Source organism: Pecten maximus, chromosome 11 (assembly GCF_902652985.1).
Source record: "Pecten maximus chromosome 11, xPecMax1.1, whole genome shotgun sequence".
Lineage (NCBI taxonomy): Eukaryota > Metazoa > Mollusca > Bivalvia > Pectinida > Pectinidae > Pecten > Pecten maximus.
Window position 1 is genome coordinate 29161425 of NC_047025.1, and position 19548 is coordinate 29180972.

Consider the following 19548-nt stretch of genomic DNA (forward strand, 5'->3'; position numbering starts at 1 on the left):
ATTTTCCGAACATTAGAATCTCGCATTGAAGACTCAGGAATATTGTAATAGTATCGTTCGTCAATTCCGAATATACCATCAGATACAGTATCCGAACGCTTCATCTAACCGACTTAAGTTGACGGATTCAAGAAAAAAAAGTTAAACTTCATGTCATTGACTCGATAGTGATGATATGTAAATTAAATTTGAATTTTGCTTCAGTTGATGGAAATCAAACTGAATAATTAAAGAAGCTATCAAGCTATGTTTCTTCTGTTCTTGTCGATTTGGTGTATTGATAAAAACGATTAAAGGGCAGATTCAATTAAGCGTAAATCAGTTAAACAGTGCTGGGTCCGGGGAAATCCGCTCACTGTGGCTGTGAGGAGGTTGTGACAGTGTGCCCTCGAGTCTAGCGGTTCAGACCTTTCACACTCCCTTTATTAGCTGTATCGATGTTGTAAATTTGTTTTCAGATTAAATACCGACATCTAACTGCCTACAAACGGATTTAACCAACCGTAAAGCTAGAAGCGCGCAGCGAAAAAGAGATTATCACTAATTTCCTGTGAAATCCGATTTTTGATAGCCATGTTTTCCCGACGTTCATTCTAAATCACAGAACCAGGTATGGGAACTGGTCAGAGAGGAATTAGTCGCACGTGCTATGGAAATTCGTCTATAGGTCTAGATTGTTGGAATAGATTTACTAAAGAGTCCGGTTATTTACACCTTTATACACACATTTACCTTTTGTTATTCAGAACAAGACTTCTGCAACAGACCAAGTTTAACTACATTTTTCAATTAAATACCCTTCAAACAACGGTCTACATGTCGGATATGGGTGTATTTCACATCTTAATCTATCAAAAGTAATCGGTAATGTGTATTGTTAGTATTCTTATTAATTTGGATGTGATATATTTTTGTTGTTGTTAAATACAGTCTAAAAACCTAGTTAACAATTGTAAGCGTATTACAATATTCAAATATTTCTCAGGCAAACCGTTAATTGAATGTTTGAATGGGGTAAAGGATGTGTGCATGCCTTATTGCCAAGTAAAATCCTACTACATGTATATTAAAGTATATAAATATTATGATAGCTGGATAAATGTTGCTAGAGTATAACCGGAAGTGAAATAACAATATTATGGGGTGGACTCTGTTTGTTGCTATATGAACTATTCTATTTATCCATTATGACACTATTGCCTCATAATATTGTCGAGGGATGAAAAAGTGCCTGAGCTGAAGGCAGTTATGTGCTATATGACCCCATGTGCTACATGTATATCGTACCACCACAAAGAAAGTATTTCTTATCCTTGTTTTGACACGTGCGACAATTAGCATGACAGTTACTCTCAAAGTCAAAATGCTCACGTTCATCACATTTTTTACAAATTACTTGGCAAACACACCAATCCAATGAATTTTTAACAGGATTGGATATGTATACTAATTCAACAATCAATAATCTTCACATCAGACAAATGAGTAACCCGTCTTTTTCAGTGAAACATTTTATTATTACGATAAGATGTGCATGCTGAGAATTAAGTGTACTAGTTTCACTACTAGTTTCACATGATGTTCAAAAAATTGGAAATCCATTTATGTGAACATAAAAAAATACATCCATGTGGCTATCGTGTAATCTGCAAACGACACTTAGACATTGTCATACCAATCCTCTACATAACATCCTACCAGACCAGTGTGGAGAAACCCTGAACGGTTGGCAAGAGTTACAATATATGTAATAAATACTACAATACGACCAGTAAATTATCAAATCAAATATACCTTTATAAGTTAAAACATATAGATACATAGTTAATCCCTCATATCTATAGTATCTACTCATATAACAATAGGTAAATATTAGGAATTTATTTTTCAACGATAAATATCTTTAAAATAAATTTGTAAGAATATAGATCTAAAACAAATATGAAGTACGGCGTAAAAATGAAACACAGGATTATATTGGAAAGCGACATTTTTGCTGTCGTCGAAATCTGATAGATCGCAAGGCTGTAAAAGTTGTCGAACACTACCGACCGTTCAGCCACTGTAGCAAGTTATAAGGGAGACAACTCTCATATCCAATCTTTCACAATCACAAAACCTACACTCTATATGTATGGTGGTACATACTGTAGTCGGCTGTTTCTGGTCGACTTCACCCAGTGGATTCACTCCAGTAATTTGATTTGTTTGAGTTGATGAGTGGTGGTACATATTGTATTTCAGAACAGCCAGTCTGTGGTCAGTCATCGATCATATTTATCTTAATAAATGAAGGTTTGATATATATCTATATATTTATTGGTTTTCTTTGTTCTCATGTTTTCAGCGTCATTACTAACTTAAAATATTAAATGAAGTTAAAAGATCAAGAAGAAAAAAAAATCAAGATAGTTATCTGCTTATCCAAAAGACATTTATTGTGTTTATCTGTCCGGGTTTTCTGATTCTCTCTCATACCTGTAATCGACCGGGTGTTCTCTCTCATACCTGTAATCTACCGGGTGTTCTCTCTCATACCTGTAATCTATTCGGTGTTCTCTCTCATATCTGTAATCTATTGGGTGTTCTCTCTCATATCTGTAATCTATTGGGTGTTCTCTCTCATACCTGTAATCTACCGGGTGTTCTCTCTCATACCTGTAATCTACCGGGTGTTCTCTCTCATACCTGTAATCTACCGGGTGTTCTCTCTCATACCTGTAATCTATTGGGTGTTCTCTCTCATACCTGTAATCTACCGGGTGTTCTCTCTCATACCTGTAATCTACCGGGTGTTCTCTCTCATACCTGTAATCTACCGGATGTTCTCTCTTCTACCTGTAATCTACCGGGTGTTCTCTCTCATATCTGTAATCTATTGGGTGTTCTCTCTCATACCTGTAATCTACCGGGTGTTCTCTCTTATACCCGTAATCTACCGGGTGTTCTCTCTCATACCTGTAATCTACCGGGTGTTCTCTCTCCTACCTGTAATCTACCGGGTGTTCTCTCTCCTACCTGTAATCTACCGGGTGTTCTCTCTCATACCTGTAATCTACCGGGTGTTCTCTCTCATACCTGTAATCTACCGGGTGTTCTCTCTCATACCTGTAATCTACCGGGTGTTCTCTCTCATACCTGTAATCTACCGGGTGTTCTCTCTCATACCTGTAATCTATCGGGTGTATCTCTCTCATACCTGTAATCTACCGGGTGTTCTCTCTCATACCTGTAATCTACCGGGTGTTCTCTCTCATACCTGTAATCTATTGGGTGTTCTCTCTCATACCTGTAATCTACCGGGTGTTCTCTCTCATACCTGTAATCTACCGGGTGTTCTCTCTCATACCTGTAATCTACCGGGATGTTCTCCCTCATACCTGTAATCTACCGGGTGTTCTCTCTCATACCTGTAATTTATTAGGTGTTCTCACTCATACCTGTAATCTACCGGGTGTTCTCTCTCATACCTGTAATCTTACTAGGGTGTTCTCTCTCATACCTGTAATCTACCGGGTGTTCTCTCTCATACCTGTAATCTACCAGGGTGTTCTCTCTCATACCTGTAATCTACCGGGTGTTCTCTCTCATACCTGTAACTCTACCGGGTGTTCTCTCTCATACCTGTAATCTACCGGGTGTTCTCTCTCATACCTGTAATCTATTAGGTGTTCTCTCTCATACCTGTAATCTACTGGGTGTTCTCTCTCATACCTGTAATCTACCGGGTGTTCTCTCTCATACCTGTAATCTACCGGGTGTTCTCTCTCATATCTGTAATCTATTGGGTGTTCTCTCTCATACCTGTAATCTACCGGGTGTTCTCTCTCATACCTGTAATCTACCGGGTGTTCTCTCTCATACCTGTAATCTACCGGGTGTTCTCTCTCATACCTGTAATCTATTGGATGTTCTCTCTCATACCTGTAATCTACCGGGTGTTCTCTCTCATACCTGTAATCTACCGGGTGTTCTCTCTCATACCTGTAATCTACCGGGTGTTCTCTCTCATACCTGTAATCTACCGGATGCTTTTTCTCTCACACCTGTAATATGTCGTCTGTTTCCTGTCATACCTGTAATATGTCGTCTGTTTCCTGTCATACCTGTAATATGTCGTCTGTTTCCTGTCATACCTGTAATATGTCGTCTGTATCCTGTCATACCTGTAATATGTCGTCTGTTTCCTGTCATACCTGTAATATGTCGTCTGTTTCCTGTCATACCTGTAATATGTCGTCTGTATCCTGTCATACCTGTAATATGTCGTCTGTTTCCTGCCATACCTGTAATATGTCGTCTGTTTCCTGTCATGCCTGTAATATGTCGTCTGTTTCCTGTCATACCTGTAATATGTCGTCTGTTTCCTGTCATACCTGTAATATGTCGTCTGTTTCTTGTCATACCTGTAATATGTCGTCTGTTTCCTTCCATACCTGTAATATGTCGTCTGTTTCCTGTCATACCTGTAATATGTCGTCTATATCCTGTCATACCTGTAATATGTCGTCTGTATCCTGTCATACCTGTAATATGTCGTCTGTATCCTGTCATACCTGTAATATGTCGTCTGTATCCTGTCATACCTGTAATATGTCGTCTGTTTCTTGTCATACCTGTAATATGTCGTCTGTATCCTGTCATACCTGTAATATGTCGTCTGTTTCTTGTCATAACTGTAATATGTCGCCTGTTTCCTGTCATACCTGTAATATGTCGTCTGTTTCTTGTCATACCTGTAATATGTCGTCTGTATCCTGTCATACCTGTAATATGTCGTCTGTTTCCTGTTATACCTGTAATATGTCGTCTGTTTCTTGTCATACCTGTAATATGTCGTCTGTTTCTTGTCATACCTGTAATATGTCGTCTGTATCCTGTCATACCTGTAATATGTCGTCTGTTTCTTGTCATACCTGTGATATGTCGTCTGTTTCTTGTCATACCTGTAATATGTCGTCTGTTTCCTGCCATACCTGTAATATGTCGTCTGTATCCTGTCATACCTGTAATATGTCGTCTGTTTCCTGTCATAACTGTAATATGTCATCTGTTTCCTGTCATACCTGTAATATGTCGGCTGTTACCTGTTATACCTGTAATATGTCGTCTGTTTCCTGTCATACCTGTAATATGTCGTCTGTTTCCTGTCTTACTAGTAATGCCCTGTTACGTAATTAGTCGAGTTTTCCCTAATACTTATAATTAAACGAGTATCCTCTTCCTCTTCATTTTATGATCTGAATATTTTTCTGTAGTCAGCTTCCCGCTGACATTTGTAATCAGCCCAGCGTTTTCTTTCGTCTTCTATGGCCATTTAATCCTCTTCTACCTAAAATCAGCCCAATGTTCTAGAGTATACCTGTACTCTGTATTCAACTGGGTGTATTACTTGATGTCTATGGTTTCTTCTTCAAGCCGTAAATTTGTATAGATTATTTTCATAGGAAGATATTTTATGTAATTTTTAAGCAAATCATTGAAGAAAACAATCATTGACCAGTCTAAACACATTGTAGATCCCGAAGAAACCACTTCAAGGTTATTGTAAGTACTATAGTATATATACAGTGTATATGTATTTTTTTTTACATGAAACTGTCATGATTTGAAAACTTCGTCAGGAAGAAACAATAGATAAATAAATGAATAAATAAATAAATAAATAAAAAGTTATCAAAACTTTGCAGGATTATAAAGCAACATTTTTAGCTATCTAAATAAAAAAAAATGAATGAATAAATATACATATGTATATATAAGGATGAAGATAAGTAAACAAATAAATAAAAGACATGAGATAAATCAATAGATGATAAAGACATTTACACAAACAATAAAATTATCTATGCTAACGACTGTTTATACTTTTATTAAGCGACAATAAATGAAATACATTTATTTATAACTTTATTATCTCAGAAAATGGGATAAGATTTTCGCCAGTATCAAAATATTTATTGTATATACGAGGAACACTCTAAATATTGTAAAAAAGATAATTTTGTTTTATTATACTGACAATGTATTGATCAATTAGTCAATTAATCCAACTGGTGATTGTAGCAGCTTTTGTAGAAATCATTAAAAAATATCTTGTGATGTGTTTGAATCATGTAATATGTTTTGCAGGTTCTGAAAAGATTTCTTTTAAGAAAACTATAGAATTAAATGGAAATAAAACATTGTTCATAATTAAACGAAAAAGTAGATATATTTAAGCATCTATATCTTGAATATATTACATAGACCATTTACAAACACAAATTGTCAATTTGTGTTGATTAATGATGCTGTCGTGTGTTCAATTGTGCTGTTTGTAGAGGTGATCGGCCATGTCTGATACATGCTTTTTAGTGGTATGTTTAGCGTGCATCCTCCGCGGTCATTATCGGGATCAGATCGGCCTGGCAAAACCACTACAGGCAAAATCCATACCTAGTGATAATTTTTCAATTGATCTGTATTTCCCGTGACATCCGAAATTATCTTTTCAAATATTGGATGCATTAACCAAAACATATTTAGCATGTGTAGCTATTTTAATACAGGAAGCAACAAGGGAAATCGTGATTTAACGATTTTCCCGGAATGACAGACAGATTAAACAAAATGGCCGACTTGATATTTCCTCACGCTTAGTTAAGTATAAAACTTTGTCCTCTCAGGTAATGAATTTCGGAAGTTTTTGTAGTATTCCGTTCGGAAGGTGCCTAGTTTTAAACGGAAGATGCGCATCCGATACAAATAAAGGGCATTTCCAGGCAGGTAAAGCCGGGAATTCCGGCGGAAACGGAAAGGGATATGTATCGATCGGGATGCCTGCCAGGCCCCACCGCTAAATGGGAAGTCGACAGGACATGCTAATTCAAAGATATAGTAGCTAAACTAAAGGTATATGATATATATATATTCATGTTCAAACAAAATCTGTTTCCAGTATTAACAGCAGCTGAAGTGTTCTGACAACACGCCATTGATACTGCCGTATTTGTGGAAGGAAAACTCAATCTCCTTAGTTTATTTAAGTCTGCTTGGAAAAGGAAATTAAATATATAATCCACGCTCATACAGGAGCGGTATACAAATGGGAAACAATGGCGGAAGCGCGCCCCGGGTCCGCGTCATTTGCATATTTGCCCGGCTAGAAGACTTCCATAATGGCTGAACCAAATAAACACTGCTGTGTGCTCTTAGTTGACTTCCGGTGCACGCGGGATTGCTATGGTAACCTACGTTTAACTACATTCAATGTGACATCGAGAATGATCCGTCGCTTTTATGTATGGAAAGTTACTCTCTGCCGTTCACATTACATTTATTTCATGGTCATGTTTCTGCTAAGAACGTAATAAAGTAAGCCTTCGTCAGAGTTGTACATACACAGTAATGCGCTGTACTCGGTCTTCGTTAATTAGCCCTAGATTCTGTCGCTCAAATAAAATGGCGACATTATCAGAAAGAGGTTTGGTGAAAGGTTCGCAGTTAATGGTCTCCTGGTTAATTACTGGTACGCCAGCGCGTTAACACTCAGTTCGGCACGAGCTCTGTGAGTGTCACTATTATTGATATTAATGCGATACCTATTTGCATTCAAGGAACACAAGCCGTATTCATTTTTTTCTAAACTTGTTTGCTGATGGCGGTTGGAAAACATATGCAGTCCACTACCAAACGCACATATTCTAACATTACTTTAAACTGAAGTTATCTATTAATTGAATGATTACTATCATCTGGTAAATTTACTAAGCCTAAACTAATTGATAGAAATAAAATGATAATGATGAAAATGGTAAAACATAACGAACAATATCAGAACAATAATAGTCAGGAAAAACTTCAAACGAACAACGAGAGATTACCTACACATCCAGTACAAAACTATAAACAAAGGGAATTTGAATAAAGAAACATCAAGTACGAAAAAAAAGTCATGAAGGTTAAAGAAAGAGCCAATGCAAAATGCAGCAAGGTACATGAAGGTACAACCAAAGGCCATATAGAATAAAGAAAGAGCAGGTACAAAATATAACAAGGTACAACCAAAGGCCATGTAGACTAAAGAAAGAGTCAGTACAAAATATAACAAGGTACAACCAAAGGCCATATAGACTAAAGAAAAGTCACTACAAAATATAACAAGGTACAACCAAAGGCCATATAGACTAAAGAAGGAGGCAGTACAAAATATAACAAGGTACAACCAAAGGCCATATAGACTAAAGAAAGAGCAGGTACAAAATATAACAAGGTACAACCAAAGGCCATATAGACTAAAGAAGGAGGCAGTACAAAATATAACAAGGTACAACCAAAGGCCATGTAGACTGAAGAAGGAGGCAGTACAAAATATAACAAGGTACAACCAAAGGCCATATAGAATAAAGAAAGAGTCAGTACAAAATATAACAAGGTACAACCAAAGGCCATGTAGACTGAAGAAGGAGCAGGTACAAAATATAACAAGGTACAACCAAAGGCCATATAGAATAAAGAAAGAGCAGGTACAAAATATAACAAGGTACAACCAAAGGTCATGTAGACTAAAGAAAGAGCAGGTACAAAATACAACAAGGTACAACCAAAGGCCATGTAGAATAAAGAAAGAGGCAGTACAAAATACAACAAGGTACAACCAAAGGCCATGTAGACTAAAGAAAGAGTCAGTACAAAATATAACACGGTACAACCAAATGCCATGTAGAATAAAGAAAGAGTCAGTTTAAAATATAACAAGGTACAACCAAAGGCCATATAGACTAAAGAAAGAGTCAGTACAAAATATAACACGGTACAACCAAATGCCATGTAGAATAAAGAAAGAGTCAGTTTAAAATATAACACGGTACAACCAAAGGCCATGTAGACTAAAGAAGGAGGCAGTACAAAATATAACAAGGTACAACCAAAGGCCATATAGACTAAAGAAGGAGGCAGTACAAAATATAACAAGGTACAACCAAAGGCCATATAGACTAAAGAAAGAGCAGATACAAAATATAACACGGTACAACCAAAGGCCATGTAGACTAAAGAAAGAGTCAGTACAAAATATAACAAGGTACAACCAAAGGCCATGTAGACTAAAGAAGGAGGCAGTACAAAATACAACAAGGTACAACCAAAGGCCATGTAGACTGAAGAAGGAGGCAGTACAAAATATAACAAGGTACAACCAAAGGCCATGTAGACTGAAGAAGGAGGCAGTACAAAATATAACAAGGTACAACCAAAGGCCATATAGACTAAAGAAAGAGTCAGTACAAAATATAACAAGGTACAACCAAAGGCCATGTAGACTAATGAAAAGTCACTACAAAATATAACAAGGTACAACCAAAGGCCATATAGACTAAAGAAGGAGGCAGTACAACATATAACAAGGTACAACCAAAGGCCGTGTAGACTAAAGAAGGAGGCAGTACAAAATATAACAAGGTACAACCAAAGGCCATGTAGACTAAAGAAAGAGTCAGTACAAAATATAACAAGGTACAACCAAAGGCCGTGTAGACTAAAGAAGGAGGCAGTACAAAATATAACAAGGTACAACCAAAGGCCATGTAGACTAAAGAAGGAGGCAGTACAAAATATAACAAGGTACAACCAAAGGTCATATAGACTAAAGAAAGAGTTAGTAAAAAATATAACAAGGTACAACCAAAGGCCATATAGACTAAAGAAAGAGTCAGTACAAAATATAACACGGTACAACCAAATGCCATGTAGAATAAAGAAAGAGTCAGTTTAAAATATAACACGGTACAACCAAAGGCCATGTAGACTAAAGAAGGAGGCAGTACAAAATATAACAAGGTACAACCAAAGGCCATATAGACTAAAGAAGGAGGCAGTACAAAATATAACAAGGTACAACCAAAGGCCATATAGACTAAAGAAAGAGCAGGTACAAAATATAACACGGTACAACCAAAGGCCATGTAGACTAAAGAAAGAGTCAGTACAAAATATAACAAGGTACAACCAAAGGCCATGTAGACTGAAGAAGGAGGCAGTACAAAATATAACAAGGTACAACCAAAGGCCATGTAGACTGAAGAAGGAGGCAGTACAAAATATAACAAGGTACAACCAAAGGCCATATAGACTAAAGAAAGAGTCAGTACAAAATATAACAAGGTACAACCAAAGGCCATGTAGACTAATGAAAAGTCACTACAAAATATGACAAGGTACAACCAAAGGCCATGTAGACTAAAGAAGGAGGCAGTACAAAATATAACAAGGTACAACCAAAGGCCATATAGACTAAAGAAAGAGCAGGTACAAAATATAACACGGTACAACCAAAGGCCATGTAGACTAAAGAAAGAGTCAGTACAAAATATAACAAGGTACAACCAAAGGCCATGTAGACTGAAGAAGGAGGCAGTACAAAATATAACAAGGTACAACCAAAGGCCATGTAGACTAAAGAAAGAGTCAGTACAAAATATAACAAGGTACAACCAAAGGCCGTGTAGACTAAAGAAGGAGGCAGTACAAAATATAACAAGGTACAACCAAAGGCCATGTAGACTAAAGAAGGAGGCAGTACAAAATATAACAAGGTACAACCAAAGGTCATATAGACTAAAGAAAGAGTTAGTAAAAAATATAACAAGGTACAACCAAAGGCCATATAGACTAAAGAAAGAGTCAGTACAAAATATAACACGGTACAACCAAATGCCATGTAGAATAAAGAAAGAGTCAGTTTAAAATATAACACGGTACAACCAAAGGCCATGTAGACTAAAGAAGGAGGCAGTACAAAATATAACAAGGTACAACCAAAGGCCATATAGACTAAAGAAAGAGCAGGTACAAAATATAACACGGTACAACCAAAGGCCATGTAGACTAAAGAAAGAGTCAGTACAAAATATAACAAGGTACAACCAAAGGCCATGTAGACTAAAGAAGGAGGCAGTACAAAAAACAACAAGGTACAACCAAAGGCCATGTAGACTGAAGAAAGAGTCAGTACAAAATATAACAAGGTACAACCAAAGGCCATGTAGACTAAAGAAGGAGGCAGTACAAAAAACAACAAGGTACAACCAAAGGCCATGTAGACTGAAGAAAGAGTCAGTACAAAATATAACAAGGTACAACCAAAGGCCATGTAGACTAAAGAAGGAGGCAGTACAAAAAACAACAAGGTACAACCAAAGGCCATGTAGACTGAATAAAGAGTCAGTACAAAATATAACAAGGTACAACCAAAGGCCATGTAGACTGAAGAAAGAGTCAGTACAAAATACAACAAGGTACAACCAAAGGCCATGTAGACTGAAGAAGGAGGCAGTACAAAATATAACAAGGTACAACCAAAGGCCATATAGACTAAAGAAAGAGTCAGTACAAAATATAACAAGGTACAACCAAAGGCCATGTAGACTAATGAAAAGTCACTACAAAATATAACAAGGTACAACCAAAGGCCATATAGAATAAAGAAGGAGGCAGTACAAAATATAACAAGGTACAACCAAAGGCCATATAGACTAAAGAAGGAGGCAGTACAACATATAACAAGGTACAACCAAAGGCCGTGTAGACTAAAGAAGGAGGCAGTACAAAATATAACAAGGTACAACCAAAGGCCATGTAGACTAAAGAAAGAGTCAGTACAAAATATAACAAGGTACAACCAAAGGCCGTGTAGACTAAAGAAGGAGGCAGTACAAAATATAACAAGGTACAACCAAAGGCCATGTAGACTAAAGAAGGAGGCAGTACAAAATATAACAAGGTACAACCAAAGGTCATATAGACTAAAGAAAGAGTTAGTAAAAAATATAACACGGAACAACCAAAGGCCATGTAGACTAAAGAAAGAGTCAGTACAAAATATAACACGGTACAACCAAAGGCCATGTAGACTAAAGAAGGAGGCAGTACAAAATATAACAAGGTACAACCAAAGGCCATGTAGACTAAAGAAGGAGGCAGTACAACATATAACAAGGTACAACCAAAGGCCATGTAGACTAAAGAAAGAGTCAGTACAAAATATAACACGGTACAACCAAAGGCCATGTAGACTGAAGAAGGAGGCAGTACAACATATAACAAGGTACAACCAAAGGCCGTGTAGACTAAAGAAGGAGGCAGTACAAAATATAACAAGGTACAACCAAAGGCCATGTAGACTAAAGAAAGAGTCAGTACAAAATATAACAAGGTACAACCAAAGGCCGTGTAGACTAAAGAAGGAGGCAGTACAAAATATAACAAGGTACAACCAAAGGCCATGTAGACTAAAGAAGGAGGCAGTACAAAATATAACAAGGTACCACCAAAGGTCATATAGACTAAAGAAAGAGTTAGTAAAAAATATAACACGGAACAACCAAAGGCCATGTAGACTAAAGAAAGAGTCAGTACAAAATATAACACGGTACAACCAAAGGCCATGTAGACTAAAGAAGGAGGCAGTACAAAATATAACAAGGTACAACCAAAGGCCATGTAGACTGAAGAAGGAGGCAGTACAAAATATAACAAGGTACAACCAAAGGCCATGTAGACTTAAGAAAGAGTCAGTTTAAAATATAACAAGGTTCAACCAAAGGCCATGTAGACTAAAGAAGGAGGCAGTACAAAATATAACAAGGTACAACCAAAGGACATGTAGATTAAAGAAAGAGTCAGTTTAAAATATAACAAGGTACAACCAAAGGCCATGTAGACTAAAGAAAGAGTCAGTAAAAAATATAACAAGGTATAACCAAAGGACATGTAGATTAAAGAAAGAGTCAGTTTAAAATATAACAAGGTACAACCAAAGGCCATATAGACTAAAGAAAGAGTCAGTTTAAAATATAACAAGGTACAACCAAAGGCCATGTAGACTAAAGAAAGAGTCAGTACAAAATATAACACGGTACAACCAAAGGCCATATAGACTAAAGAAGGAGGCAGAAGATAATACAACAAAGTACAACTAAAGGCCATGCAGACAAAAGGAGGAATAAGTACAATATATCGCAAGGTACAACCAAAGACCAGGTAGATTAAAGAAGAAAGCAGTACACATCCAAAACAAACAACAGGGGACCAAAACAGAAGGAAACAAGTAAACCAGGAATAGGACAAACAATCACAATGACAAAGAATTTTAAAAGAATAGACGAAAACTTCCAAATACAGACTGAAACTAGTCAGAACAAAAGAAAACTTTCAATTCAAATATTTTTATCAAAGTGTCACACATCAGATGCACAATACAAATACATAGTAAAATAAGATTAAATGTAAAAACAACACATTCTCTTCATTTCTTTTTAAAATTCATATCCACACACTCCTTGATCTGACGTCCATTCCACATTGGAATTAGGAGACACTATGAGTTAAAATAATATATCTCAATAAATTACTTTTTATATAGAATTTGTCTCCGTCGGCATCAAATATTATAGCAGGTTTTGGCAGTAAAACGTAATACACTAGTATTACTGAGGGGCGCTGACAGTTTATTCTTATTATGCATATAGTTAAAATTATCAATATAATATGTCATCACATGTCAGGAAGAGTAAACAGAGACAATAACCAGAAGTAGAGGATGAACAATCAGAACAGGTAAGCAATTAGAACAGGTAAGCAATTCGAACAGGTAAGCAATTAGAACAGGTAAACAATTAGAACAGGTAAGCAATCAGAACAGGTAAACAATTAGAACAGGTAAGCAATCAGAACAGGTAAACAATTACAAATTTAGAGAGAAATCACACGAAAAACAAGGACGCGTTTTATAACAAGAGGATCCTGTTACAATTACATTAACAATGGCTCTATTGTTCTGTACTAAATGCCATATGAAAGGACAGGTAAACATAACAAGTAAAACAGGTAAACAATCAGAACAGGTAAACATAACAAGTAAAACAGGTAAACAATCAAAGTAAAACAGGTAAACATAACAAGTAAAACAGGTAAACAATTAGAACATGTAAACATAACAAGTAAAACAGGTAAACAATCAGAACAGGTAAACATAACAAGGAAAACAGGTAAACAATCAGAACAGGTAAACATAACAAGTAAAACAGGTAAACAATCAGAACAGGTAAACATAACAAGTAAAACAGGTAAACAATCAAAGTAAAACAGGTAAACATAACAAGTAAAACAGGTAAACAATTAGAACATGTAAACATAACAAGTAAAACAGGTAAACAATTAGAACAGGTAAACATAACAAGTAAAACAGGTAAACAATTAGAACAGGTAAACAATACGAACAGGTAAAAATTCTGAGCAGGCACAAATTACTTTAGAGAGAAATCAAATACAAGGACACGTTTAACAAGAGTATGCTGTTACAATTACATCAATAATGGCTCTATTGAACTCTACTCAATGTCATATGAAAGAGGATTTCATCTTTGAAGGTATAGCCACTATTAAATAATCAAATTTAATACTTCATAAAGTCATTTTATAGGTAAAAATTGAATAGTCATACAAGATCAATCTTTAAGATATTTTCTTCGCTTAATTCGTAAAACTTAATGTGCTCATATGAGAAGGCAGCAAGAAAATTGTAAGGTAATAAAATGAAAGTAATATCTATCAAAGTTCAAAATATAGCCACATAGAGGAACAAATGAGAACTAGAAAGTAATACCTTCCGTTGTTCTGCCTATATTTCCGTTATTTTGCGGTGCCACATACAGGCAAATTGAGCCATTATGCTTCATTTTCGGAAAATTACCCTCGAACGGGAGAGAAAAGACAAAATGTTTGATGGATATAATTTTGACGGATTGGTAGAATATTGACACTCATATTAAGGAAGTGAACTTAATAGTAGAGATGTCGAGTATACTGAAGCATCACGGGGAGGTGAGGGAGCCAAGTTTACCTACAGATCCTTCTATAGGCAATGCCGTGATGCTAATCATTTCCTCAATTGTTATAAATGAATGCTATTCAAGTGAATGAGATTGAATTGTTCGTGGGGACGGGAAACGTTCTCGAGCTGACGATACAATTAACCATGGGGAAGTCTTCCTGTGATCCCGACTCAGATAGTCATTGATAAATATCCACAAGGCACCCCCCGTATCCTGGCCAGTTCTGACACAAAGTATACAAAATATCGGCATTGTCTGTCTTGTTCTAGTCATACTAAAATTGTTATTTTGATAATATTAATTCTGAACGTGAAAAGACAATTAAACATCTAGACATTGCGAAACTAAGCCAACAAGGCTATGCCTATTCAGTTTCTGAGTTCGGATGCTTTACGAATTCTCCCGTTTGACAAATGGTAACTTGTCACTTAAAGAACCTGAAAATTTCTAGGAATCTACAATGCATAAAATCGGGATGACATGATGATTTGAGCTTAATGCCAAAAGGAAAGAAAAGGCAGATTATATCGCCTTGGTCACGCGGTCACGCTATGCTGGCCTGTCATTGACAACGCGTTACACAGCCAAATTACAGTGCATTAAGTCACAGACGGCTTCTAGGGCTGGGGAGGGACGAGAGTGTGCGGAGGCTATGGGGAGAATAATTTAGTGTATTACATCCCGATTTGTCTCATTTGCGCCCCCGGTGACCACGGCCAAACTCGCGCCAACTCGCACGCGATTCTTGTGGCCAATGTCGAGACAAAATCACGGAGCATTGTTACGCTTTGGAACATCTTGATGAGTTTGGTGAAGTCGTTCTTTATGTTTTCGGATTTCGTATTGGGAATATTATACCAGATCAAATAGGTTCGTTAATGTTAGCACTACAATGCAAGGGCCACAAACGAGTCGGGGACTACGTGTAGTATGGCCTGGTACAATGTATCCAGCGATGTATTGCTGTCATCTTAGGGATACCATTTGATGAACACGTTTAAGAATCACATATTATAAGCTAGCATTTTGTGGAAAGTCATTTGCCAAAAATTAGAACCATTTCAATGCCCATTTCTCCATTTTATCTTATAGCGTGACTAGGAAGTATAGTTAAAGTTTCCGAATGGACGGGTTAAATGATAATATACATATGGTCTAAAGTTACCGAATGGACGAGTTAAATGATAATATACATATAGTCTAAAGTTAGCGAATGGACGAGTTAAATGATGATATACATATAGTCTAAAGTTAGCGAATGGACGAGTTAAATGATAATATATATAGTCTAAAGTTACCGAATGGACGAGTTAAATGATAATATACATATAGTCTAAAAACTGAGGTGAACAAGCTAGGCAAGTACACACGTAAAGACAACACGAAGAAATAATTGTTAACGAACATATTTTAGCGGTTTTCCGCTAAATTACAATTGCACTAATGGTTGGTTTTGTACATTGATTTCATTTTTGCATCAAAGAAAGAACTATTCACCCAAAAAGACATGACGGGAAACGACTATTCCTTTACACATACCACTAATAATGGCAAGTACCTGCACACCCATGTGCTCAGCTGTCAGCAGAAGAATTTCTGGTAATTTCCCTGTTTCACATGGTGGTTAGGCAGGCTGATCTGCACCCGGGCGTCATTCAGACAGAACGGCTTCTTACAGTACCCAATAGTGCTGACTTTTGGCTTCTTCGGAGTATTTCATTTCGGAAACTTTGTTCAGCCCTAACAAGATCCTGAAACATTTTTTTTATTACAAAGATCCCGTATCTTAACAATTTAAACAAATAAGTTGATTTTTGTAAAAGGTATTTGAGATTAGCAATGTAAAATCATCTTTAAAAACAATACCTTTACATTAACTGTTTAACTTCATCTTTTTTGGAAGAAATTCTCCAAATTTATACAAAGTCTCGAGTTATTTTCTCATTTAGGGAAGTAACATATAGTCTACTATCATGTTTGTGGGTTGGTTTTGTATGGTTTATACTTACAACGAGAGAGTCGTCCCTCTCTAAGAATTCTGAGTGTTAAGCGAAGCAACGTCTCGGCCAGTGGACAAAAACCCAAAGCCATCCTCACAAGGGTGAAACACTTACAAACGAGACATAAGAAAGAAGAAAGTTCGTTTAAAAAGAAGAGAAAAGATAAAATCCTAAATTTAGCCGCCTCTTACGATTTATGCAATAGGGCATTATGTACTTGCGCCCTACCTGCAATCGTCATATTTGTTTTTGAAGGGTATTTTAGCAATATGTACAACATTGGAACTGCTAAAGAGAACAAATTCTACACAGAATGAGATCGTTTACACATATGCAATGGAAGTTACTAATGAATTAAGAAATGTAACAGAAATTTGTCATTTTTTCAACTAAAGATGTTAGAAATAAGAAAGAAAAAAGTTACCTTTCTTCGTAATAAGGTCACATTTGATACATATCGAAATCAGTGTTGCTTGTTCTAAAAAGTTAATGTCATTCATAGATGTGGTTCTATAGCTACAAAAGAACACCCATTTCCTGTTTTTGTATTGAACACTCGCTAACAAGACTCTCATCGAGTTGGATGTCTCCTCGTCGCCGGACTGGTATTTCGGACCGGACATAAATCAGCAGGCCTCCATCATGGACACAACGACCCTTCCGAAAACATCTGAAACCAGACATTTCTAAACATGACTGTTTGAGAGTGTCGTCAAGTTTTGTCTCTGCCAAAAAAGACTAGAGCACAGAGACCTTAAATAATAGGAAATAGTTGTGACGTCACAATTACATTACTTCTCTCGACATTTATAGGGGAAGAGGAGGGGTCGAGAACCCCCTATATACATGGCGACCTCGAATATTTCCCTTGATTGGCAGTAGCTAATCACGTAACTGTTTATTTCATTGAAGAACTTTTTTCCACGGTCAAGGTCAAAACAGCAAAAGACAAACAGATTCGAAAGGCAGCACAAGTAAACACTGAAAACCTAGCTTTAGTTGATTTGATTTCACTGAAGGGAATGGTCTTTTACATACAGAACATAAACCAAGTTTTCAGTAAACTTCAATAATGTAAAAAACATAATGGCATTGGGATAAATTGGCGTCCACAACCTTACGGCGCTGGCTACAGTAATAAAGACTACAATTGGATGCTCGAGTTTTATTCCGAAAAAAAGATGAAATATTTGTTCACATTTGCTCAAATAAAAACATTCATGATATGCTTGAATAAAAGTGATTATATATTGCACTCATTTGTTAAATGTTTCCACTCAAGCCAAGCACTTATTGTCTTTGTTATGACAAGAACGAGTGGGTGTCCGTGTCCGACACGAGTTGTCGTCCCAGAAAACGGGTGGGTACCCCTCATGTAGCTCACGTGGTGCGTTAAATAAAGGATTTCGATGTCGTACTGTGTTCAGCAGTCTCCATGAAAATGCATACTTTTGTTTAATCGATTAACTGTACTTTCGTTATGTTGGTAGTTTGTGACAATAACCGTCAATCTCGATGTCGTATGAAAAAAAAAGTTTTAAGAAATTCCTAAGAATTCCTTTAGAGATCTTCTAATCCACGTGGTACTTGCGGTTATGAGTGGGTCGTCTGGCTATGAGTTGGTGATGGGATTATGACTTATAAAGACACACCCGTCCCCACTAACAGATGCTGATCTTGTAATATAGTTATATTAATGTAACATCTCTATATTTGTACTTTAATGGGTAGATCTTGTTTCCAACACACACTCTGAAACGTAGCCATAACCTGTGAAGCCTATTCGTTACCGTAGTCACCCACTCATAACAGTTTTCCCGTTACATTTATATCTATAGCGCCTCAAAATACCAAAATACATAATACTACAGACTATGACGCGTGGACGTCCTCAACTCTAGTTATCTATTGCAAATCATACAAAAAGCTGCACAAGACTGTTTTTGAAATCAAGGCATCAGAGACATTGTGCCGAGGTTACGAATAGTTTTTAAAGAAATTGTTAAAGATTCCTAGTCTGTTGCAATGTATGACAGCTAGATTGATGATTTCCTCACAGCATGACATCGATATATTGTCTTTTCATTTAAATCATCACATTAACTACAGAAGGGATTGAACATAGATACCCACCTGTTTTCTGAGATGCCAAGTCATATCGGACATAGATTTCCACTATTTTATTGTCATAACAGTAGTCGGATTGGTAGCCTTGACTAGTCTACAGATCAACATGTCACGTGAGAATTCACCACCATTTAAACTCGTGCAGAAGCTTGAAAATAAGATATTTGATGTATCTCGCTGCATGTCGCAAGAGGCGACTAAATGTACCCCCGTCCAGCCATTAATTTTAGGGAACATTGAAGAGACCAAACTAGATCTTCTGTCCCCTCCTTCCTCCTGTCTAACACTTGGGATCTTAAATCGTATCTTTAGGATCTAAATAAAAGATTGTTCTGTTTATTTTTGTATTGATTTGTTTTCTATTGTTTCATTAAGAGGGAAATAAAGATTGGTGAGAGGTTACTACAGTCACGTGGTATTCCAGGCACCTCTGACAACATGCTACCCCATTCTAAGAATAGTCGGACTTAATGCGTGTAGTTGCCTCATACTCATGTTAGTTTGAGGCACATCGACGTATTTTTTTTAACTCCAGGAGTTCAACAACC